At 43.4% G+C, this 26,712-nt stretch overlaps 1 protein-coding gene and 1 long non-coding RNA gene across 2 annotated transcripts in view; one reads left to right on the top strand and one right to left on the bottom strand.

Moving 5' to 3' along the window:
- The window catches only part of LOC134346865 (contactin-associated protein-like 5), a 1,591,243-nt gene that overhangs the window by 1,166,518 nt on the left and 398,013 nt on the right, over positions 1–26,712 (bottom strand). The gene's annotated exons all lie outside the window — the stretch shown is intronic.
- LOC134346867 (uncharacterized) lies at positions 14,680–22,078 on the top strand. Its single transcript, XR_010018045.1, has 3 exons — positions 14,680–14,825; positions 20,308–20,733; positions 20,868–22,078. It is a non-coding gene; the product is annotated as an uncharacterized LOC134346867 (long non-coding RNA).

The following is a 26,712-nucleotide window of genomic DNA, read 5'->3' as shown; positions in this document are numbered from 1 at the left end:
TTATTTAGAAGATGTGGTGTGTTGGCCTGCGTTAGTCGAGGGATTGACTTCAAGAGCCATTACATAAGGTTCTGATTAGACCACACTGTGTTCAGTTGAGTATTCTGTTCATTTCTAGTTGCCCCATTATAGGAAGGATGTGGAAGCTTTAGAGAGGGCGTAGAGGAGATTTACCAGGATGCCAGCTAGATTAGACAGCATGTCTTAAGATGATAAGTTGACGTACCAGAGCCTTTCTCTTTCAGCCAAATGCGGATGAGAAGTGACTTGGTACAGGACAATAAGAGCATAGAGTGGACAGGCAGAACATTTTTCCCCAGGGTGGAAATGGCTAAAATAAGAGGAAATGATCAAGATGAATAGAGGAAAGTACAGAGGAGAATATCAGAGGTTGGTGTTTTTACATGGAGTGGTAGGTGTCTGTAATGCATTGCAGGACATTTAGGGATTAAAGAAAAATGGAGGGCTATGTGGAAGGGAATTAAATTGATCTTGGAGTAGGTTAAAAGGTCAGCACAATGTTGCGAGCCAAAAGGCATATAAAAGCCTATAACATCTCCTCACTGACGATTAGTGCTGGCGCACCTCAGGGGTGGGTGTATAGCCCACTGTTCTACTATCTATATACCCATGGCTGTGTGGCTGGGCATAGCTCAAATACCATCTATAAATTTGCTGACAATACAACCATTGTTGATAGAGTCTCAGGTGGTGATGAGAGGGTGTACAGGAGTGAGATATGCCAACTAGTGGAGTGGTGCCACAGCAACAACCTGGCACTCAATATCAGTGGGATGGGAGAGCTGATTGTGGACTTCAGGAAGGGTAAGATGAAGGAACATATACCAATCTTCATAGAGGGATCAGAAGTAGAGAGAGTGAGCAGTTTCAAACTTCTGGGTCTCAAGATCTCTGAGTATCAAACCTGGTCCCAACATATCGATGTAGTTTTAAAGAAGGCGGGACAGTGGCTATACCTTATTAGGAGTTTGAGAGGATTTGGTAGGTCAACAAATACGCTCAAAAGCTTCTGTGGATGTGCCATAGAGAGCATTCTGACAGGCTGCATCACTGTCTGGTATGGAGTTGGGAGGGCTACTGCACAGGACTGAAAGAAGCTGCAGAAGGTTGTAAATCTAGTCAGCTCCATCTTGGGCACTAACCTACAAAGTACCCAAGACATCTTCAAGAACCACTGTCTCAGAAAGGCAGCGTCCATTATTAAGGACCTCCAGCATCCAGGGCATGCCCTTTTCTCACTGTTACCATCAGGTAGGAGATACAGAGGGCTGGGGGCATACACTCAGCGATTCAGGAACAGCTTCTTCCCCTCTGCCATCTGATTCTGTACTGTTCAATGTTAAAATGTCCATAACTCTTTTCCCCAAGAATCCTCTCCATTATTTTACCCACCATTGGCATAAGACTCGCACGTCTACAATTCCCAAGTTTACCCCTACTACTTTTCTGGAAGAAAGGAACATTTGCCGATGTCCAATAATCTGGTACTACACCTGTGGCCAGGGAGGATGAAAAGATCATCACCAAGCCCCAGCAATCTCTTCCCTTACTTCCCGTGATAACCGGGGCATATCCCCTCGTGCCTCAGGGATTTATCAATCCTAATATTCTTAAAAGTGTTCCAATGTCGTCTCCTTCTTAACCTTGACATGCTCCATCCAGTACTGTTCTATGTTGACCTCATATTCATCATTATAGGACAGACAACAAACGTCCTAGCACTGATAATGAGGTACGCCAGTAATTATTATCTTCCATTCAGAGCAATACACCTTGACTACTACCTTCTTTCTCCTGTCACCAAGTTGAGGTGGCACAGTAGTATAGCGGTTAATGTAAAGCTAATACAGCTCCAGCGACCCGCGTTCAATTCCTGCCGCTGTCTCGATACATTCTCCCCATGACCATGTGAGTTTCCTTCAGCTGTTCTGATTTCCGCCCACATTTCAAAAAGGTATAGGTTAGTGGGTTAGTTGATCACATGGAGGTAATTGGGCAACGTTATCGTACTGCATCCCTAAATTAAAACTAACAAGTTGTCTCCCATTTATTAGCCATCACTGACTCATACTGTGTAATATTCTTCCTGATCAAGCAACACCTATCATTCTATGTTAGCTAATCTGATGTAGGATATGGATAAAATCCAAGGTCTTCTCGTTCTGAGTAAATCACTGATCATGCCAGTGTCAACAGCTTGTAACTTTTAACCAGAGTCAAGTTCCTCTGGCATGGCTGAAAGCTTTGGCCAATCACAGATGACTCATGACTATGCATGGTTGTGATGGAGCAGAATTGTTGGTGCTCAGAGTGTCTGAGTAACCCTACAGCACCTGACTTCTATCTACAACAAGCCTTTTCAAATGCACTGCTGATAGTATCGTGTCTGCTTGCATCAGGGTCTGGTACGGCAATTCCAATAAACAGGAACAGAAGATGCTGAATGTAGTTGTTGTTTGAGTAATATTGTAAATATATTGCTTGATTAAATAATTCATTATGGGTTATATGTAAAAATAAGTGAATTGCACACACCATGATTCTACCACTTGATACGTACACACCTTGCTTAAAGTAAAAATAATGAACACTAGCAACTCTCAGCTCTCCTGTTTTCTTTCAATTAGTTTAATGTCTTCTAGTTGCAAAACACAGCCCAGTCCATCACAGGCACTGACAGCATCTACAGGAAGGCCGATTCTGTCCTCCAGGATTACCACCATGCTGACATGGTATCTTCTCACTACTACCGTCAGCATGAGGTACCATACCACCAGGTTCAGGAACAGCACCTTCCTGTCAAACAGATTCTTCAACTGTCCTGCACAATCCTAATTTTACTGTACTATAGACCTCCTCTTGTACTAAACCACCTCCATTAAAATGGATGCTGTTTATCTTGTTATAGTTGTGTTCTTTCTTACAAAAGTTTAATTTATGTTAAAGCTTTTTAGAAATTCTGAATACTGCTGATCTGGTACTATGTGCCGTTGACACTGCTTAAAGTAAGTCTTTCAAAGCACCTGTGCATAGATGTACATATCTATGCAAGTGTAAACTCAACTTTGGCTACCATGTATATGTATCTGGTTGCATTTTTACATCGATAAATTGTTTTACACAGCCTTTTTTGTCACACCTCCTTGTTTCATTTATGTTTGTGTGTTGTCTGAACCTACGTGTCTGCAATGCTGCTACAAGTTTTCCTTGCATCTCTACCTCAACACACGTGTTCAGATGATCATAGAAACATAGAAACATAGAAAATAGGTGCAGGAGTAGGCCATTCGGCCCTTCGAGCCTGCACCGCCATTTATTATGATCATGGCTGATCATCCAACTCAGAACCCAGCCTTCCCTCCATACCCCCTGACCCCTGTAGCCACAAGGGCCATATCTAACTTCCTTTTAAACATAGCTAATGAACTGGCCTCAACAGTTTGCTGTGGCAGAGAATTCCACAGATTCACCACTCTCTGTGTGAAGAAGTTTTTCCTAACCTCGGTCCTAAAAGGCTTCCCCTCTATCCTCAAACTGTGACCCCTCGTTCTAGACCTCCCCAACATCGGGAACAATCTTCCTGCATCTAGCCTGTCCAATCCCTTTAGGATCTTATACGTTTCAATCAGATCCCCCCTCAATCTTCTAAATTCCAACGAGTACAAGCCCAGTTCATCCAGTCTTTCTTCATATGAAAGACCTGCCATCCCAGGAATCAATCTGGTGAACCTTCTTTGTACTCCCTCTATGGCAAAGATGTCTTTCCTCAGATTAGGGGACCAAAACTGCACACAATACTCCAGGTGTGGTCTCACCAAGGCCTTGTACAACTGCAGTAGTACCTCCCTGCTCCTGTACTCGAATCCTCTCGCTATAAATGCCAGCATACCGTTCGCCTTTTTCACCGCCTGCTGTACCTGCATGCCCACTTTCAATGACTGGTGTATAATGACACCCAGGTCTCGTTGCACCTCCCCTTTTCCTAATCGGCCACCATTCAGATAATAATCTGTTTTCCTATTTTTGCCACCAAAGTGGATAACTTCACATTTATCCACATTAAATTGCATCTGCCATGAGTTTGCCCACTCACCCAACCTATCCAAGTCACCCTGCATCCTCTTAGCATCCTCCTCACTGCTAACACTGCCACCCAGCTTCGTGTCATCCGCAAACTTGGAGATGCTGCATTTAATTCCCTCATCCAAGTCATTAATATATATTGTAAACAACTGGGGTCCCAGCACTGAGCCTTGCGGTACCCCACTAGTCACCGCCTGCCATTCTGAAAAGGTCCCGTTTATTCCCACTCTTTGCTTCCTGTCTGCTAACCAATTCTCCACCCACACCAATACCTTACCCCCAATAAACTTGACTTGAAATTTCAAGGCTCAAAGTTCAAGATAAATTTATTATCAAAGTAGTTATATTTCACCATACACAATGAAATTCATTTTTAAAGGCATTCACAGCAGAACAAAAATTGCAACAGAATCAATGAAAAACTGCACGCGAAGCCTGACAAACAACCAATGTGCAAAAGATGACAAACCGTGAAGATACAAAAAAGTCAATTAATAATTTCTTTTATAATAATAATAAATTATAATTGAACCCTTTCACCGTAGGCTCATAATGAGTTAGCTATTAAAACTCGACAAGGCATGACAATAACAAAGAAAAGGCCATTTCCAAGAAATAAACAAGTCATAAATATGATTCTGGTAAACACAAACATAAAAGTTTAACTGTCTCAATAAGGGAAAACAACACTGTTACATGCAAAATTACTGTTCGTCAGGAAGCAAGGAGTTTAACTCCCACCAGCATGAACTTACACTGAAATTGTATTGACAAAATATTTTAAACTATAACAAACAAAATAAAGAAAAGGGGCCCATTACATATATATTAGTCCAAAGTGTGCAGATAAACATTGGAGCTCACTGTTGTGTCATCAATCCAGTTTGCTTCGCTTTGTTTACTCACAGTACTGAACAATTTGCCTGAAAACATAGTCCAAGTGAAACATAAGTAAATATCCACGCAATGTCCAAGGACAAGGCCTTGAACTTTCTCCTAGGTCATGTGATAACTAACTAATTAAAAGTTATTTGCACATTTTCTGTGAGACCAAAGTCTGTGAGAGGATTTTCTGACAGCAGTAAGTGTGCTTCCAAGTGAGGTCATGTTCTTCTGCTATGCTTCCATTTTCCTTATTTTTCCTTCTTCCCCCCAAAACTCCTGCGCTCTTTCCAGAAAATGACTATCCTGTTCCCTCCATAATGTTTCAGGGCATCTTATTGGACAAAATATTAACAAGACAAATCCCATTCGCTATTACAACAAGCCTAACTTATACAACTAATTATTATTTTAAACAGCAAAAAAGAAGAAATGCCCAATTGTATAATGTAATTAAAGGAACACCTGCAGAAAATAAAATACCCAACAGCATAACTGTATTAATAGTATAAATCATAGTCTTATATCAGGATATTACTGAATGATTATAGTAAGTAACTAATGATGATTATACTCTGACACACCTTCTATTCGAGGACAATTTTAAATTATACACTCCGTCATCAGTAAAGCTAAAGCAATTAATTCAAATAGTAGAACTATCTTCAAAAGATATGAACATGAGCTTCGGACTGGATAAATGCAGAACATTAAGCATAAAGAAAGCTGCAATAGAGCTAATAGAATACAAAACAGAGCAGCCGGATACAATACAACCGATGGATAAATATGCAACATATAAGTATCTGGAATATCAACAAGCAAAGAAAGTAGATCATAGCGCGATAAAGGAAAAACTTCCAACAGAATTTATATCAAGGCTTAAGAAAATCTGTCAAACAGAGCTCAGTAATAAAAATATAACAAAGGCAATAAACACTTTCACTATACCCATATTAGTGTATTGTTTTGGCATGATGTCTTGGTCCAAAACTGATATGGAAAATTTACAAGGAAAAATAAGAACTGAAATGATAAACTTTAGAAAACACTATGTGCACTCAGATGCACTTAGATTAACACTACCTAGAACAGAAGGAGGAAGAGGAACAACTGACATTAAAAAATTGCATAACAGTTGGATAAACCTTCTGGGGATATGTTTTCATCAGTGAAGCACCTTCAATTACTCCAAAAGACTGAGGTTTGGTAAAATACTGAAAGGCTTTTATTCGCTGTACAATACGACCTCCACAGTGAGTGTCTGCCCCCGGACTGAGGGGGAGGGGCAAGGCGAACACCTTTATACAGGACTCTGTGGGAGGAGCCACAGGGGCAGTCAGCAGAGGGGTGTGTCCAGACAGGTAACCGAGTTACAACATATATACATGGTTTACCACATTCACCCCTCCTTTTTTTAAAAAGAGTCCCGCGGGGTGAAGTGACTGACAATATTTACAAGAAGTATATTTACAGGTTAAGTCTATCAGGCGGTCGAGTTCGTCGCTGTGACCTACGTAGCACCAGTGGTGATTGCACCGGCGATGGCGGTTGTGCTGGCTCCGGCCTGACTTCAGGTACCAGCCCGTTAGGCGTCGGTAATCCCTCGTGCATGTGCGTCGCGCCCGGTATGGGAGTGTCGTGTGGTGTCTGTATAGGGTATGGGGTGCACGGTGTCTCGTGGGTACATACATTGGTGGGTACGGGGTCAATAGTCACCACAGAGTGTTCAAGGTAGGGGACCGGAGCTCCTGTAGGCGCCAGGTCGCGGATGGAGACCATGTCCTCCCGCCCATCAGGTAAAACCACGTAGACATACTGGGGGTTCGCATGAAGTAAGTGAACCCTCTCGACTATCGGGAAGTATTTATTGCTCCTCGCATGTTTCCGGAGCAGCACTGGCCCCGGGGATGTCAGCCAAGATGGTAGGGTGGTTCCAGTGGTCGATTTTCTGGGAAAAGAAAAGAGCCGCTCATGAGGGGTGGCATTGGTGGCTGTGCATAACAGGGAGCGGATGGAGTGGAGTGCCTCGGGAAGGGCCTCCTGCCAGCGGGAGACCGGCAGTCCCTTTGACCTGAGGGCTAAGAGTGTGGCTTTCCACACCGTGCCATTCTCCTTCTCTACCTGTCCATTCCCCCGGGGATTATAGCTCGTGGTCGTACTGGTTGCAATTCCCCTAGCCAGTAGATATTGGCGCAGCTCGTCACTCATAAACGAGGACCGTCTGTCACTGTGGATATAGCATGGGTATCCGAACAGAGTGAAGAGCTTGTGCAGGGCTTTTATAACTGACGTGGTAGTGGTGTCGGGGCAGGGGATGGCGAAGGGGAACCGCGAGTACTCGTCAATTACGTTAAGAAAGTACACATTGCAGTCGGTGGAGGGAAGGGGACCCTTAAAGTCAACACTCAGTCGCTCAAAGGGGTGGGTGGCCTTGATGAGTGGTGCCTTTTCGGGTCGGTAGAAGTGCGGTTTGCGCTCTGTGCAGACTTGGCAGTCCCTGGTCATCATCCTGATCTCCTCAAGGGAGTAAGGCAGGTTCTGGGCTTTCACGAAGTGGAAAAGCCAGGTAACTCCCGGGTGGCAAAGGTCTACATGTAGGGCGTATAGCCGGTCGATCTGCGCGCTGGCACATGTTCCCTGGGATAGGGCATCGGAGGGCTCGTTGAGCTTCCCAGGCCTGTACATGATGTCATAGTTGTAGGTGGAGAGTTCGATTCTCTACCTCAGAATTTTATCATTTTTGATTTTGCTCCGCTGCTGATTATTAAACATGAATGCGACTGAGCGCTGGTCAGTTAGCAGGGTGAACCTTTTGCCGGCAAGATAGTGCCTCCAGTGCCTAATAGCTTCCACTATGGCCTGGGCCACTTTCTCTACCGCAGAGTGCCGAATTTCAGGGCCTTGAAGGGGACGGGAGAAAAACACCACCGGTCTTCCCGCCTGGTTGAGGGTAGCAGCCAGCGCAAAGTCGGAGGCGCACTCTCTACTTGGAAGGGAATGGCCTCATCCACCGCGTGCATTGCTGCTTTGGCAATGTCCCCTTTTATGCGGTTGAAGGCCGCGTGGGCCTCGGCAGAGAGGGGGAATGTGGTGGACTTGACCAGGGGGTGGGCCTTGTCTGCATAGTTAGAGACCCATTGGGTGTAATATGAAAAGAAGCCCAGGCACCTTTTGAGGGCTCTGAGGGTATTGGGAAGAGGGAGTTCCAACAAGGGGCGCATACAGTCGGGGTCAGGGCCAATGACTCCATTCTCCACGACGCACCCAAGGATAGCAAGTCGGGTGGTCCCAAATACATACTTGTCCTTGTTATAGGTGAGGTTGAAAGATTTGGCTGCTTGGAGAAATTTTTGGAGGTTGTTGTCATGATCCTGCTGGTCGTGACCGCAGATGGTGATGTTATCCAGATATGGGAACGTGGCCTTCAGTTGGCACTGGTCCACCATCTGGTCCATTGCCCTCTGGAAGACAGATACACCATTCGTGACGCCAAAGGGGACGCGCAGGAATTGATAAAGCCTGCCGTCCGCCTCGAAGGCAGTGTAAGGGCGGTCCTCCAGGCGGATGGGGAGCTGATGGTGAGCGGATTTTAGGTCTATGGTCGAGTACACCTTGTACTGTGCTATCTGATTGACCATATCCGCGATGCGGGGTAGAGGGTATGCGTTGAGCTGCGTGAACCTATTGATGGTCTGGCTATAGTCCACGACCATCCTATTCTTCTCCCCATTCCGAACAACCACCACCTGCGCCCTCCAAGGACTTGTGCTTGCCTCAATGACCCCCTCCCTGAGCAGCCGCTGCACCTCCGACTTAATGAAAGCTCTGTCCCCCGCGCTGTACCTCCTGCTTTTAGTTGCCACGGGTTTACAGTCGGGGGTCAGGTTGGCGAACGGCGGTGGGGCAGGGATCCTGAGCGTGGAGAGGCCGCAAGTGGTGTCGGTAGTGTGGCAGTTGGCATGATGTTGGGTGGGATGCGCGGGTTGGTGTGTGTGTGTGGTCAGTAGCGGGGTACGTGACATATCTCTACAAAACAGGGGATTTATGACAGTAATTGGCGGGAGGGGCCCATCACACTTCATTGTCACGCTTTTCAGGTGGCTCTGGAAGTCCAACTCCAACAGCACAGGGGCACACAGTTGAGGCAAGACCAGTAACGTAAAGTCCCGGTATTCTGTGCCCTGCACCACTAGCGTCGCTGTACATCCCCCCCAGATGTCTGTTGTATGCGACCCGGAAGCCATGGTGACCCTCTGACTTACCGGCCGTATCATGAGTCCACAATGCTGCACCATGGCCGGGTGGATAAAACTCTCCGTGCTGCCTGTGTCAAACAGGCAGCTTGTCCTGTGCCCCTCCACCAGGATGTCCATCATTGACCTTGCGAGCTGGTGGGGAGCGCTTTGGTTGAGGGTCACGGAAGCCAGGGTGGGGTCGCTGTCTTGGTCCGGCGCGGTGGGGTGGCCCGTGAGCACCCGTTGGTCGTAGGCGGTGGGAGGTGGCGCCGACCAAGATGGCCGCCCCCATGTCTCGCACGTGGTGGCAGTGTGCAGGGAAGATGGCGGCAGGGAAGATGGCGGCCCCCATGTCTCGCACGTGGTGGCAGTGTGCAGGGAAGATGGCGACCCCCATGTCTCGCACACGGCGCTGCTCGATCCCGCTCGCGGTTTTGACTTACAGACCTTGGCGAAGTGGCCCTTCTTTCCGCAGCTGGAGCAGGTAGCTTGTTGGGCCGGGCAGCGTTTCCGGGGGTGCTTCTCCAGTCCGCAGAAGTAGCACTTCGCGGACTCACGACTGGCGGCAGCCGAGGTCGATTTGCTGGCGGGTTGGGGGGTCTGCGGCGCCCACGAGGCCATCGGGGGATCTTGTGCCTGGAGAGCCTCGGAGTTATGCAGAGCGGCCTCCAACGTATCAGCCAGCTCCATCGCCGAATTTAGGGTAAGATCGGCTTTTTCCAGCAGCCGCTGGCGCACGAACACTGACCTGGTCCCCATGACGAAGGCGTCTCTCACTAGGAGTTCTGCATGCTGTGCCGCCGTCAGCTCCTGGCAATTGCAGGCTCGCACGAGCGTCTGTAGGGCCCGGACAAACTCAGCACTCGATTCCTCGGACCGTTGTTGCCGTGTCGCTAAACAGTGCTGAGCATAGACGCTGTTTATCGGCCGCAGGTATTGTCTTTTGAGTGCGTTCATCGCGCCGTCGTAGTTCGGCTGGTCTCTGATCAGCGAATAGACCCGTGGACTGACCCTGGAGAGTAGAACTCTGCGCTTCACTACAGGGTCAGTCGCTTTAATCTCCTCTAGATACGCTTCGAAGCAGGCCAGCCAGAGTTCGAAAGCGTTTCCAGCTTCAGGTGTTTGCGGATCGAGGTCTAATTTTTCTGGTCTCAGGGCCTGTTCCATGTTTTAAAACGTACAGCGAATAAAATTGAAGCACCTTCAATTACTCCAAAAGACTGAGGTTTGGTAAAATACTGAAAGGCTTTTATTCGCTGTACAATACAACCTCCACAGTGAGTGTCTGCCCCTGGACTGAGGGGAAGGGGCAAGGCGAATACCTTTATACAGGACTCTGTGGGAGGAGCCACTGGGGCAGTCAGCAGAGGGGTGTGTCCAGACAGGCAACCGAGTTACAACACATATACATGGTTTACCACAATCAGCGAGAACAGGATTCAGCAATCCACGCGAGCACTCTCCCCCTCCTGTCTTCTCTTATCATTCCAGGTCTCCCCCTCCCCCTCCCACTTTCAAATCTCTTACTATCTCTTCTTTCAGTTACTCCTGATGAAGGGTCTCGACCTGAAACGTCGACTGTACCTCTTCCTATAGATGCTGCCTGGCCTGCTGCATTCACCAGCATTTTGTGTGTGTTGCTTGAATTTCCAGCACCTGCAGATTTTCTCGTGTGAGCACTTGCAATTCTGGGAGGAAGTAAACACTACGAAACATAAATGAAAGCAGAACCCAGAAAAATGAGGACATTGAAGTAAGTGTTAACCAATGGAAGAGCACGACCCTCCATGGAAGATAACCCCATGATTTGAGCAGACTAGGTGTCGACAAGGAAGTGTTGAATGCCTGGCTCAGAGTTGGAAACCTCTTTCCAGAAACAGCAGGTTCCTTGTTGCAATGCTGGACCAGCTGGTCAACACAAAAAATTATCAAAAATACATAATAAATGACCAGCAAAATCAAGATGGTAGACGTAGAAAATGCCAAGAGAAGCCAGAAACAGTCCAACACGTTACAGCAACACATATAAAAGTTGCTGGTGAACGCAGCAGGCCAGGCAACATCTCTAGGAAGAGGTGCAGTCGACGTTTCAGGCTGAGACCCTTCGTCAGAACTAACTGAAGGAAGAGTGAGTAAGGGATTTGAAAGTGGGAGGGGGAGGAGGAGATCCAAAATGATAGGAGAAGACAGGAGGGGGAGGGATGGAGCCAAGAGCTGGACAGGTGATTGGCAAAAGGGATATGAGAGGATCATGGGACGAGAGGTCCGGGAAGAAAGACAAGGGGTGGGGGGGGAACCCAGAGGATGGACAAGGGGTATATTCAGAGGGACAGAGGGAGAAAAAGGAGAGTGAGAGAAAGAATGTGTGTATATAAATAATGGATGGGGTACGAGGGGAAGGTGGGGCATTAGCGGAAGTTAGAGAAGTCGATGTTCATGCCATCAGGTTGGAGGCTACCCAGACGGAATATAAGGTGTTGTTCCTCCAACCTGCATGTGGCTTCATCTTTACAGTAGAGGAGGCCGTGGATAGACATGTCAGAATGGGAATGGGATGTGGAATTAAAGTGAGCTGCAGAACCCTTGGAAGTGAGTCCATAGGTTGTGGAATCAGTTCAGTGTTGAGGTGAGTGAAGTTATCCGCACCATTTCAGGGGCGTAATAACTGTCGCTGAACTGGTCATGTGGGACTTAGGTCCTGTACCTCATTCCCAATGGCAGCAGCAAGAGGAAAGCATGGCCTGGATGCTAATTTTTCAGACTCTAGGTATCAAATCTGAGGCTTCCAGTGCAAGAGTTGTTATACCATTGCAAACTCTGCTGTTCATGCTCCGCCTCACACATTTACAACCAGCCATCTGCCACTAACTTGGGCAAACTTCAATCAGAATCAGGTTTAATATCACTGGCATATGTTGTGAAATGTCTTGTTTTGTGGCAGCAGTATATTGCAACACATAATAATAAAACTATAAATTACAATAAGATGTGGAGAGCATTCTGGCTGGCTGCACCGGGGGTTGGGGTTCTACTGCAAAGGACTGAAAGAAGCTGCAGGGAGAGCTGTAAATTTAGTCAACTCCATCTTGGGTACTCGCCTATAAAGTATTCCGGACATCTTTAGGGAGTGTTGTCTCAGAAAGGCCCCGTCCATCAGTAAGGACCCCCAGCACCCAGGGCATGCCCTTTTCTCATTTTTACCATCAGGTAGGAGATACAGAAGCATGAAGGCACACACTCAATGATTCAGGAACAACTTCTTCCCCTCTGCCATCCGATTCCTAAATGGACATTGAACCCGTGAACACTACCTCACTTTTTAATATATATATTATTGTTGCCTTTGCACGATTTTTAATCTATTCAATACACATATACGGTAATTGATACATTTATTTATTTATTTTTCTCTTCTGTATTATGTATTGCATTGAACTGCTGCTGCTAAGTTAACAAATTTCATGACACATGCTGGTGATAATAAACCCGATTCTGATTCTGATATACAGGGAAAAATCAGCCACGGTGAAATGGCAGGGCAGACATGATGGGCTGAATGGCTTAATTCTGCTTCTGCTTATTCTTTTCGAATACATACATCATCAATTTACCCCCCTCTATCACTGCTATCTGTCAGCTTGGCCCTATAGACAATACTCCCACCATAAACTTTCTTGCCTCGTGATCTCTCACTGTTTCTTGCTCTGGCATGGCCTTCTTTAACTCAGTATGATGATTTGGCTGATAGTGCTCTTCAGAGGCATCTCGGTCCATTTAACTGGTGCTACAGGAACATGCATGTTGCTGTTTGGACTCACAAAGTTTTGAAAGGGATGGAGGATGACTTGTTGACCAAAGGCACATTTAAGAGAAGTTTGGATAAGTACATGGATGGGGATGGGAGGATATTAAGGGCTGTGGTCTAGTTTTGGGTCGATCAGACTGGGCAGAAAACAGTTTAGCACAGCCAAAGGGCCTACTTCTGTGCTGTGGTGCTTTATGACTTGATAACAGGAAATTGGTTAATGCATTTTCCACAGTTACAATAGCAAATGAGCTTCATCTTTTCAGGTAAGAAAGGAAATTGAAAGAAGAAACTTGGCTGTACTTTATTCCCACAACTAAAGGCAAATGGGCTGAATTTTCTGCTGGGAGCCAGAGACTTTAATGAGGCCCAAGGAATGAAATATAGTGAGCACAAATCATTAATGGGGGGTGATTGATAAGTTCATGGCCTAAGGTAGAAGGAGTCAATTTTAGAGAAGCAAGCATTTTTTTTTCAACATAGTCCCCTCCTGCATTTACACACTTAGTGCAGTGGTCATGAAGCATACAGATCCCTTCTTTGTAGAAGTCAGCGTCTTGGACCTCCAGAGAGTGGTCCACAGCAGGGGTGATTGATAAATTTGTGGCCTAAGGTAGAAGGAGATGAGTTATTAACTTCAAATTTTTTGCATAATCACTCAAAGAGTTCAACTGCACGTGCATGTAACGAGAGCTGTATAACCCATCTCCCTCATGGTTCCGCCTCCTTCTTCTACCACCCATTGTTTTCAGGGCTATGACGTCAATGCTTCCCCTCCCCCACCCTCTGTCTTTCAAATTACTGGTCTATCAACTGACACTACAAGCATTCTTCAAATCCTTCTCCATCTTTCATTCTTCAGTCCTGACGAAGGGTTCCGGCCCGAAACGTAGACTCATCATTTCTGACTGATGCTGCCCGACCTGCTGAGTTCATCCAGCGTACTGAAAGTGTTGCTTTGATCTTTTACAGCATCTGCAGATTATTTTGTGTTAACACACACAACATGCTGGAGGAATTCAGCAGGTCAGGCAGTATCTATGGAAAAGAATAGAGTCAATACTTTAGGCTGAGAGCATTCATCAAGACTGGAAACGAAGGTGGAAGGAGCTAGAAAAGAAGATGGGCGGGTCAGAAAAGAGTACAAGCTGGAAGGTGATAGGTGAAGCCAGATGAGGTGGAAGATAGGTAGGTGCAGAGAGAGATGGAACGTAAAGCTGGGAAGTGACAGGTGGAATTGGTTCAGATCAAAGGAGTACAGTGGTGAGGAAAAATAAACAAGGGAATCATGGAGAGAGTGATCCCTACGGATCGTGGATGGGGCGGGGAGGCAAAGATGTGTTTGGTGGTAGGATCCCATTGAAGGTGGTAGACGTTGTGGAGAATATTGTGTGGGATGCCGAGGCTCATGGGGTGGTAGTCCAGGTAAATTTAGTTTGATTCTTTCACTGTAGTCACCAAATAATGCACTTTGAAGACAGCCATCCTCATTATCATTCAAAGACCAATTAATGACAACGTTGTCTCACAGCCAAACTACTAAAGTACTAAAGGAAATGTGCATTGTTGGAGAGCTGGTTTACAGGAGAACTAAAGTCCAAAGTAAATTTATTATCAATGTAATCAGGTGACTGTTGAATATAATTTTGTATTGTTAAAGAGCATTTCAGCATTCACCCTGGTAATGTTAAAATAGCTGCCTGTGCCTTTAAGAGAAAACAGTGACGTCATTATGCAAGTACGGAGTAGACAGAAGAGTTATAATGTTCCAGAAAGATGAACATCGAGTACATATGGTGAGGAAAGGGGAATAATATTTGCTAATATCCTTGTAAATTCATGTATACTTGTTTGTAAATCCAGAATATTGGTAATTTAACATGTTTTAAATGTGGGTGCTTTAGATTTTCGCAAGTAAGGTATCAGCGCTGGAATAGCATGGTTGTGTGAAGTTCCTTATCGGCCTACTATGTTAGTCTTTCTAGTGATTTAACTACAAGACAAGAGAGGGGCCCCTCCCAGTCAGATCCCTCCTGTACGCCCGGAACGTCATCTCCACACCCTACTGCCCACGGGAGGACTGCAGTGAGGAGGAGTCTGTGACTCATCTCTTTGCACACTGTCAGTTCACAGAGAGGGTGTGGAGGAGGATGGACGGGCTAGTGTCACATTTCATCCCCAGCAGCTGCGTAACAGAGGACAGTCTGATCTATGGGCTGTTCCCGGGGACACACACGGAGACCAACATCCAGTGCTGCTGGCAGGTCATCAACTCGGTGAAAGACACTCTTTGGTCGGTCCGAAACTTGATGATCTGCCAGCACATGGAGATGTCCGTGGGAGAATGCTGCCGACTGGCACATTCTCAGCTGCAGGAGTACGTGCTGAGGGACGCACTGAAACTCGGTGCAGCCACGACAAGGGCCCGGAGGGGAAGGACCACGGTATAGGTTTCTTCACCCGTGGGAGTGGGAGGGGTTGGGTGGCGGGGAGTATACCCCTCAACAATGATGTGGTAAGATGAACAACTGGAGTGCCACGTGGGTGGCCACAAGTATGGATATGTACAGACTATAATGGAAACGTATGTAAAGGATGGAAAGCTATTGAATGGTTTATTGTATATAATTTATTTTTGAATAAAGTATATTTTGAAATAAAAAAACTACAAGACAATATACTGTAAAAGTTTTTGTAAAAGTTTATTTTTGTCTTACTTTATTGTTTCATGACCGAATGTGTAACGTATTAATCTTTGTTCACTAAGCACGAGTGAAGAGAATTCCTTTCAGGGTCTAGACCATACGTGACTGGAAGTTAAGCTCGTGTGTGTCAAAATGAGTATACCTCTTAGTTAAAATGAGATGTATTTATTCATATTGTTGATGTTGTGTATAAGGTTCAGGGTTGGTGGTGGGATTCTCATATTGTTTGTATTTTTTTTAGAATAGCCACTACCCTATTAGTTTTGTATATTTTGTTTTATTTATTTTCATACTGCATGCGTAACTAGTTGATACACAAGTATGTGAACTGAAATTAAGCTGAGACTGTAACAGCAGGACCTGTTTTTTATTTAAATTCATTTTGTTGTTTTTATTTTGATGCCCTCCCTCTGCATTAAAACATCTAAAACAGATAAAAGAATTAAAGACCCGAGAAAGTATTTGTCGTCCTGAGTGTGTAATTTCCCCAGTCTACAAAATCATGCATGTGTCACCATATACGACCCTGAGAATAACTTTCTTGAGGGAATTCACAGTAGAATAATGAAATACGACAGAATCAATTAAAAACCCTATGCAAAGACTGACAACTACCGTTCAAATGAAGTCAATCTATGCAAATACAATAAATAAACAAATAACCAAATTAATAATACTACGAGCATGAGTTGTGGAGTCCTTGAAATTAAGTCCACAAGTTGGAATCAGTTCATTGTGGAGGTGAGTGACGTTATCCATGCTGGTTCAAGGGCCTGATGGTTGAAAAGTAATAACTGTTCCTGAACCTTGGGACCTAATGCCCCTGTACCTTCCTCCTGATGGCACAGCAAGAAGAGAGCCTGGCCTGGATGGTGGGTGTCCTTGATGATGGATGCTGCATTTTTTTTATGGCAGCACTTCTTGTAGATGTGCTCAATGGTGGGGAGGGCTTTGCCTGTGATCACTAAATCAAGGCCCCAGAACCCTCTCAGGCAAATTTTTAAAAAGTGATGCTCCAAACGTAAGCAAGGGACCTTGCTGATGTATTGGTATAGATATATCTCCATGAAGTTATCCGATACCATTTATGTGGAAGAATTTGAAGTTTTGTTTACTTAAGTGCAACAGCTACTGAGTGTATGGAGTCAGTGAGCACAGAAGGAGGGCCTTCATCCCAACTGCTGAAGAGGGGTATGGGTAGGGTCAATGGCAGTAGGCTTTTTCCACTCTGGTTGGGTGAGACTAGAAGTAGAGGTCATAGTTTAAGGGTGAAATATTTAAGGGGAACATGAGGGAATTTCTTCACTCAGAGGATGTTGAGTATGGAATGAACTGCCAGTTGAAATGGTAGATTTCAACATTTAAAAGAATTTTGGATAGGTGCATTGATGGGAGGGGTATGGAGGACTATGGTCCAGATGCAGGTTGATTAATCATTTGGCATGAACTAGATGGGCCAAAGGGCCTATTTCGTTACTATAGTTTCTATGACTCTGACTTATGCTCCACGCCAAACGAGCGGTCCTCCTAGCTAGTTTTATATGCCAATCTTTAGCCCATAAACTTCTGGATTTCTACTGGGTGGAATCAGGCCTTTCTGACCAATTTGGCCAGGATCACTGTGTTGTCCAATAAGCTTCTTTAATTTGCCTTAACTCTCTATAATCCTCTCCTAACCATTACCTACCTAGATGGTTTTTAAATGTCACCAATAAACCCATCTCAATCGCTATTTCATTCCAAATACATATAACGCTCTGCATGAATAAGCTGGCCCTGATGTCCCTTTCCAATCTCTTGCATCTGCCCCTAAATCTATGCCCTCTTGTATTTAGCATCCTGCTCCCTGGCAGAAAGACTAGGTGTTTTCACCCTGTCCATGGCTCCCCATGGTCTAAAACACCACAACCCTTACACTCCATAGAATAAATTCCTCGTTTACTTAACCTTCTAAACCTAGTACAATCAGATAGACTCTTGACATCACAATCCACCTCATTATGATCTTGCACCTTATTGTTTACCTGTACTGGAGCTGTTACACTTTGTTCTGCGTTCTGTTACTGTTCTAGCTCTGTGTAATGATGTGATTCGTATGAACAGCATGCAAAACTAACTCTTCCCTGAATCTAGGTCACTTTCACAATAATAAACCAATTCCAATTCCAATTCCATCCATGTACTAGTCCATCTGCCCTTTAAAAGTTGTTATTGTACCTATTTCAAACTCTTTCACTGGCAGCTCATTCTATGTATTTACCACTCTTTGTGTGTAAAAAATATGCTCCTCAAATTCCTATTAAATGGTGATGGTAGCATGCTGATACAATGATTAAAGTATGAGGCCACCATATCAGAGGACTGAGCTAACAATGCAGAGAGCTAACTCACTCAATGACTCAGAAACAATGTCATTCCTTCCACTTGGATTTTGGAAGGGACCCTGAGCACACGATCACTACCTTATTATTCTTCTTGTTTTACACTATTTATTTGTTAGAATATATGGTAATCTTATTTCTTTCCATTGTACTGCTGCCAAAAAACGCCAAATTTCACATCATATTAGCGATAAAGAACCTAATTCTGATGATGTCTATTAAACTAGTAGATTTAAAATTCCATCTAGTTCGTGAAAGTCTTGCAGAGGACAGATTGTTGCAATGTGACTTTTTTTTTAATTTGGAGGTTGGTGCGTGGAATGCACTGCCTGAGTCAGTAGTGGTGGCAGATACACTAGTGAAATTAAGAGACTACTAGACAGGTATATGGAGGAATTTAAGGTGGGGGTTTATATAGGAGGCAGGGTTTAAGGGTCGGCACAACATTGTGGGCTGAAGGGCCTGTACTGTGCTGTTCTATTCTATATGTTCTATATAGTACAGTAACAGGCCCTTGTGTCCCAATAAGACCACGCCATCCAATTACACTCATGTGACCAACTAACTTACTAATCCATATATCTTTGGACTATGGGAGGAAACGGGAGCAGCCAGGGGAAACCCACAGGGTGACGGGGAGAATGTGCAGACTCCTTAACGACAGCTGCAGAAATCAGTGATTGCTGGCTCTGAAAGAGCATCACGCTAACTGTTACTCTACTATGGTTGAGCCTCCAGGAAATACCAGGGCTATGTGGGGGGGGGGCTCATCTAGAGACTGAAACAGCTGAATAAACTTTTTGTTTGGGGATGGTTAATAAATGTTGGCCTCAGGTGCCCATGTCTCTGTTGGGGATTATTCAGGAGCTAAGGAATTATTACATTAATATGTATGAGATGTTAATTAAAATAAGGACACAAGAGACTACAGAAACAGCCATCAGGAATTAAAATAAGTTCACAATTTAACTTCAATTGATATTTTAAAACTATTGAAACGAATCGCTAAAATTGGAATTGGAATTGGTTTATTATTGTCACATGTGCCGAGATACATGAAAATCTTGTTCGTGCATACTCTTCATACAGATCATAGAATTACACAGTGCATTGAGGGAGAACAAGGGAAAACAATAACAATGCAGAATGAAATGTAAAAGCTACAAAGAAAATATGTTACATCTAAATGGGTAAGCAGGGTAGAAGCTGTCCATGAGTCTAGTGATTTCATGCTTTCGTATTTTCGTCTGATGGAGAAGAGAGAGTGTTCGCCTGCTGTAGGTGGAATCGCAGATGATGCTGGCTATTTTACTGAGGCAGCGAGAAGTATAGACAGAATCCATGAAAGGATGATGGTTTTCATGATGTGCTGAGTGTATCCCAACTCTCTGCAGATTATTGCAGTCATTACAGAACAATTGCCATTCCAAGCCATCCTGCGTCCAGTTTGGATGCTTTCTATGGTGCATTAATAAAGATTGGGAAGGGTCGACAGGGACATGCCAGGTTTCTTTACTTCCTGAGGGTGAAGAGGTGTTGGTGAGCTTTCTCGGTCATAATGTCAAATGGTTAGACCAGGATAGGCTATTAGTGGTGTTCAGTTTTAGGGATTTGCAGCTCTCAACCCTCTCAATCTCAGCTCCCCTGATGTAGACAGGAGCATGTGCAGCACCCCTCTTCCTGAGCCACTGACCAGCTCTTGTGTTTCGTTGGCTATGAGGGAAAGACTGTTGCCTTGACAGTGGGTGTAGACATTCTGAATCTGACTCATTGAAAGAAGTGGGGAAGGCAATAGATGAATGTTTATGTAAATCATTGAAAACTTCAAGATGAGATCAGGGAAGGTATTAAATCCCCATCTCCTGAATGAGCACATAGGTAAAATCAATTGCCTAACACATAATGCACAGTTCAGGACTGGTCTATTTTTAACCTGATATTCTTGGAGACATCATTCAACACTGCAACAAAAGGGGTATAATTTGGTGTCTGGAGTCTGCAATGAGAAGTTTTAAGGCTCAGGCACCAGTATTGAATATTGAAAGGGTTTCTGATGGTTGGGATATGTTACCACTGTAAATACGTAATTTTGCAAATTTAACTATTTATATTCAAAGTGTTAAAGCTATGAAGGTGATTATAACCATTGAAACTATAGATAAACATTTATTGTTATTCATTTATTTATTTAGATGTAGGCCTTTCTGGCCCTTCGAGACATGATGCCCCAGCAACCTTAGAGTTTAACCCTAGCCTAATCATGGGACAATTTACAATGACCAATTAACCTACTAACTGGCACCTCTTTGGACTGTGGGAGGAAACCGAAACACCCAGGAAATCACACACATTCTACAGGAAGAACATACAGACACCTTACAGATGACATTGAAATTGAATTCTGAACTGCGATGCCCGAAGATGAAATAGTGTTGTGTAAACTACTACACTACTGTGGCACCTGGTTATCTTTGTGTTTAAAAGTATAAAGGCATTGTGTTGGGATAGGTGAACAAGATTCTTTTTAGAAGATCTGTGTAATTAAAGATCTTTTATGTTTCCAAGTTACAACTTCATGTGGCTCAGGTTAGTCAGTCACAACAGTTTTGAAAATGAAGGTAATTTTGTTTTAATTTCAATGAAAAATTTTGGAATGTTTTTTAATATTTCTTTTCTCTGTGACATTCTTGTGGCTCTCTTTCCTTCACCTGTCCATCCATTCAATTTGGATTTTGACATTTTCTCTCATCAGGCAGAAGATACGAAAGAAAGCCTGAATGAACGTACCAACAGCCTCAAGGACAGCTTCCACCCCACGAGATGGACTTCTGACCTCACAATCTACCTCTTTATTATATTATACCTTATTGTGCACCCACACTGCACTTTTCCTGTAACAGTTACACTTTATTCCATATTCTGTTATTTACTTTACCTTGTTCTGCCGCGATGTACTGTGTAATGAATTTATCCATACAAACAGCATGCAAGACAAGCTTTGTACTGTACCTTGGTACCTGTGACATTCCTAAACCTATTTCAATGTTAATGTCACTGCCAAGAAAGCCCACTTTATAATCTTGCACTTTACAGTTTATCTGCATGCACTCTTTCAGTAGATTGTACACGTTATTCTGCGTTGTTATTGTTTTACCTTACTCTACCTGAGTGCATTGTGTAATGACGTGTAACTGTGTAAACATATGCAAGAATGCTTTTCACTGGATCTTGGCATATGTGATCACGGATCAACTTTATTCGACAGATACATTTACATGTGTTGGTGTGGCATACAACAAAAAACAGACATTCAACAATTATAAAGAATAAAAAAAATATAAAAATAAAGTTAGATGTTAAAAGTACGGATATGGAATAAAATGTGGATAAATACACAAACACCAGCATGTATTTACAATGTTAACAGCTTTATAAAAAGTGGTTTTAAGTATTTGCAGTGCAGTGCAGTGACTGAGGTTAACTGCCGGGAGGGGGAAGAAACTTTTTAGATGGTGTGAACGTTTTGCTGTAATGGTCCTATAGCACTTTCCAGATGGGAGCTTTTGGAAAAGGCAGCTTGCTGGGTGGGTAGTGCCTGCAATGTTTTTTTCCTGTCCGCTTCTTTGTCCTGGATACATACAAGTCGTACAATAATGCTACACTGCAACGGCAACAATAAACTAGTATCAATACCAACATTGCTTCCACCTTAGCAGCTAGTGCAGTAAAGGAGATTTACAAGCCATAACAAGGCCTTTTCACCCTCCTCCCCAAGCCTTGTCTTTGTGGTTCCTTTTCCACCTTCAACCTTTCTGTACCTAATTTTCAGAATCTCAAACATTACCAGAATCTGAATGAGCAAAAGGTCACCAACACAATACATGAACACTTTATTCAAATGTGTAATCTAACCACTAAACCAAGGCAATATTTGCAGCTGACCTCAGGTCATCGTGCTTTTAATTCCATGTGGCCAAATAAATAAAAGTTTGATGATTACAATATTAGCTCAATAATTAAATAGTAATGATAGAAATGATTTACTTGCAAGACTCAAATCTCAAATTTATTTTCTTCCATCATGAATATTACATAAGGTGTACTTTATGATATAGTACTGAGATGTACCCCATTGGGATCGCTGGAACAATTTCATAATAAAATACCACACATCAATAATAAAGCTTATATTTCCCTTGGTAAAACAAACTGGGAAAAGGATTTTACCTCATTATATATCCAAGCAACATTCCAAAGTGCATGACACTCAATAATTGCCTTCTTGATGTGTCACAGATTTGTATTATTGAATGGCTTTCTTTTTATTCAGCATTCAAATTTCAAATTAAATGCATTATCAAAGTATGTATAATTCACCATAAGCAACCCTGAGATTCTTGTGGGCATTCACGGTAAATAAAAGAAACACAATAGAATCAATGAAAGACCTCACCCAACAGGACAGATGAATAACCATAAGATCATAAGATACAGGAGCAGAATTAGGGCATTTGGCCCATCGAGTCTGCTCCATCATTTCATCATGGCTGATCCATTTACTCTCTCGGTCCCAAACTCATGAGTGCCCCCCACCCCCCACCTTATCCCTTCACGCCCCGACCAATCAAGGATCTGTTAACCTCTGCCTTAAATATATATTAAGACTTCGCCTCCACAGCTGCCTGTGGCAAATAATTCCACAGTTTCACCGCCCTCTACCTAAAGAAATTCCTCCTCATCTCCGTACTAAAAGGACATCCCTCTATTCTGAGGCTGTGTCCTCTTGTCTTAGACTCTCCCACAATAGGAAACATCTCTTCACATCCACTTTATCAAAGTCCTTTACCATTTTATAGGTTTCAATTAGGTCAACCCTCATTCTTCTGAATTCCAGTGAATACAGGCTTGGAGCCATCAAACACTCTTCATACAATAAACTGTTTAATCCTGGAATCATTTTCGTGAACCTCCTTTGAACCCACATAAATTTCAGCACATTCTTTCAAAGATAAGGGGCACAAAACAGCTCAGAATACTCTGAGTGAGGTCTCAACATTGTTTTATGAAGTCACAATATTACATCCATGCTTTTATATTTTAGTCCTCTTAAAATGAATGCTAACATTGCATTTGCCTTCCTTACAAAACCCTCAAGCTGCAAATTAACTTTCAGGGAGCCGCAAATTTTTGTAGTTTCTCTCCATTCAGAAAATAGACCACACTTTCATTTCTTCTACCAAAATGTATGACCTTACACTTCCTGACATTGTATTCCATCTGCCACTTCTTTGCCCATTCTCCTAATCTGTCTAAATCCTTACGTAGCCTCCCTATTTCCTCAAAACTACCTACCCCTCCACCAATCTTCATATTGTGTGCAAACTTGGCAACAAAGCTATCAGTTCCATCACCCAAATCATTGTCATATAACACAAAAAGAACCAGTCCCAACACAGACTCCTTCGGAATACCACTAGTCACCAGCAGCCAACCAGAAAAGGTTCCTATTATTCCCACTCCTTGCCTCCTGCTGATCAGTCACTGTTTTATCCATGCTAGAATCTTTCCTGTAATACAGTGGGCTCGTGGCTTGTTATGCAGCCTCATGTGTGACACCTTGTCAAAGACCTTCTGAAAATCCAAGTACACACCATCAACCACTCGTTCTTTATCTATCCTGCTTGTTATTTCTTCAAAGAATTCCAACAGATTTCTCAGGCAACATTTTCCCTTGAGGATACCATGCAGGCTACAATCTATTTTATCATGTATCTCTAAGTGCCCTGAAGCCACATCTTTAACACTTGACTCTGACATCTTCCCAATCACTGAGTTCAGACTAAATGACCGATAATTTCCTTCTGCCTCTCTCCCTTCTTGAAGACTGGAGTGACATTTGCAATTTTCCTGTCTTTCAGAACCATTCCAGAATCTAGTGATACTTGAAATATCATTACAAATGCCTCCGCAATCTCTTCAGCCACCTCTTTCAGAAGCCTGGTGTGTACGCCATCTGGTCTGGATGACTTATCTTCCTTCAGACCTGCCAGTTTCCCAAGAACCTTCTCTTTAGTTATGGTAACTTCATACACTTTATGACCCCTGACGTCTGGAACTTCCACCATACTGCTAGTGTCTTCCACAGTGAAGACTGATGCGAAATAATTATTCAGTTCATCCACCATTTCCTTGTCCCCCATTACAACCTCTTCAGCATCATTTTCCAGTTGTCTGATATCCATTCTCACCTCTTTTTTACACTTCATGAATCTGAGGAAACTTTTGGAATCCACTTACTTTCATATCCATCTTCACCTTTTTAATGACTGTTTTAGTTGCCTTCTGTTGGTATTTAAAGCTTCCCAACCCCCTAACTTCCCACTAATTTTTACTCTATTATATGCCTTCTCTGTGGCTTTTATGTTGGCTTTGGCTTCCCTTGTTTGACACGGTTGTGTCGTCTTGCCTTTAGAATATTTCTTCCTCTTTGTGCTGTATATATCCTGTGCCTTCCCAATTGCTTCAAGAAATTCTAGTCATTGCTGCTCTGCCATCACCCCTGCCGGTGTTCTTTTACAATCAATCCTGGCCAACTCCCCTCTCATGCCTCTGTAATTTTTTTTACTCTGCTATAATACTGATACATCTGACTTTAGCTTCTCCTTCTCAATGGCAAAGTGAATTCAATCATATTATGCGAACAACAGGAATTCTGCAGATGCTGGAAATTCAAGCAACACACGTCAAAGTTGCTGGTGAACGCAGCAGGCCAGGCAGCATCTCTAGGAAGAGGCGCAGTCGACGTTTCAGGCTCGGCCTAAAACGTCAACTGTACCTCTTCCTAGCAATGCTGCCTGGCCTGCTGCGTTCACCAGCAACTTTGATGTGTGTTGCCTCAATCATATTATGATCACTTTCCTTAAGCTCTCTGATCAATTCTGGTTCATTGCACAATACCTAATCCAAAATAGCTTATCTCCTAGTGGGCTCAATCATGAGCTGCTCTAAAAAACCATCTCATAAGCACTCTAGAAATTCTCCCCTTTGGTATCAAACACCAACCTAATTTTCCCAATCTACCTGCATATTGAAATCCCCATTGACTACTGTAACATTGTTCTTTTGGCATGCATTTTCTATCTCCCATTGTAACTTGTAAACCACATCTTTACTACTGTTTGAAGCTCTGTCTATAGCTACCATCAGGGTCATTTTACCCTTGCAGTTCCTTAGTTCTATCCACAACAATTCAACTTCTTGTGACCTTATGTCATCTTTTTCAAATGATTTGATTTCATTTTTTAACAACAAAGCTATGCCACTCCCTTTACCTCCTGCCTGTCCTTTTGGACATTGAGTTCCCAGCTAGGATCTTCTTTCAACCATGGTTCATTGTGGCCTACGACATAATACATGTCAATCTATAACTCTGCTACAAGTTCGTTGACCTTCTTCTGTATACTGTGCACATTCAAATATAAAATCTTAAGTCCTCTATTCACCTTTTCCAGTTTATGTTGCATCTCATCCCATTGACTGCAATTTACCCTACTATCAGCCTCTCCTTGCTAGGAGTCTCATTACACATTGCCTCTGTTTATAAACCAGCTCCCTCATCTTCAGCCCTATCACTCCGGTTCCCATCCCCCTGCCAAATTAGTTGAAACCAATGTGCAAAAGATAACAAAGTATCCAAATATCAAACAAATACACAAAATAATAATAATGAATAAATAAGTCATAAATATCAAGAAAATGAATGGTAGAACATTTGAAAGTGAGTCCACAGGTTGTGCGAACAGTTCAGTGACAAGGTGAGCTAAATTGAGTGAAGTTATTCCCTCTGGTTCATGAGCCTGATGGTTAAAGGGTAATAACTGTTCTTGAATCTGGCTGTGGGTCCTGGGGCTCCTGTATCTTATACCTAATGGTGGCAATGAGAAGGGAGCATGACCTAGATGGTATATTCACAGGATTTGGGTGCCACTGGCAAAGAAAGACTTTTATGGTCATGCGTTTTTCATTTTTGAGGTATTGGGTGGCAATGGTTTGGGACAACTATGATCTAGTGTGGTCAGTTAGGGTTCAACTGAAGCAGGCAACCATCCATTGATTGGATATATTTCTTAATACCTCAGAAAAACAGTCAACATGAACAAAAACCTTTCCAAACCCAAACAATCTCACTTCTCTCTTATTCAGAATGCCTGAAGATACAAAATCTGAAAGCACGTACCACTAGGCTCAAGAACAGCTAATATCCCACTGTCTTCAGACTCTTGAATGGATCTCTCCTATGCTAAAGGTGAACCCCTGACCTCCCAGTCTTCCTCATTATGGCTCTTGCACGCTATTGCTTACTTCATCGCATTTTTTCTGCGGTCATAACATTATGTTCCACATTCAGTGTTCTTTAAACCACTTCAATGTTCTTATGTATGGTATGATCTGATTGGATGGGATGCATCAAAATCTTCTTGCTGGATTTCAGTACACATGATAATAAAGTAAAGCCAATATCGACCACCAATTTGTGCACATGGGGTTATACACAAACCTCACATCTTCTGATTATTATTCCAGGCCTCTGAGTTACT

This window comes from Mobula hypostoma, chromosome 5 (assembly GCF_963921235.1).
Source record: "Mobula hypostoma chromosome 5, sMobHyp1.1, whole genome shotgun sequence".
NCBI lineage: Eukaryota > Metazoa > Chordata > Chondrichthyes > Myliobatiformes > Myliobatidae > Mobula > Mobula hypostoma.
This window is presented reverse-complemented; position numbering and strand designations above follow the sequence as displayed.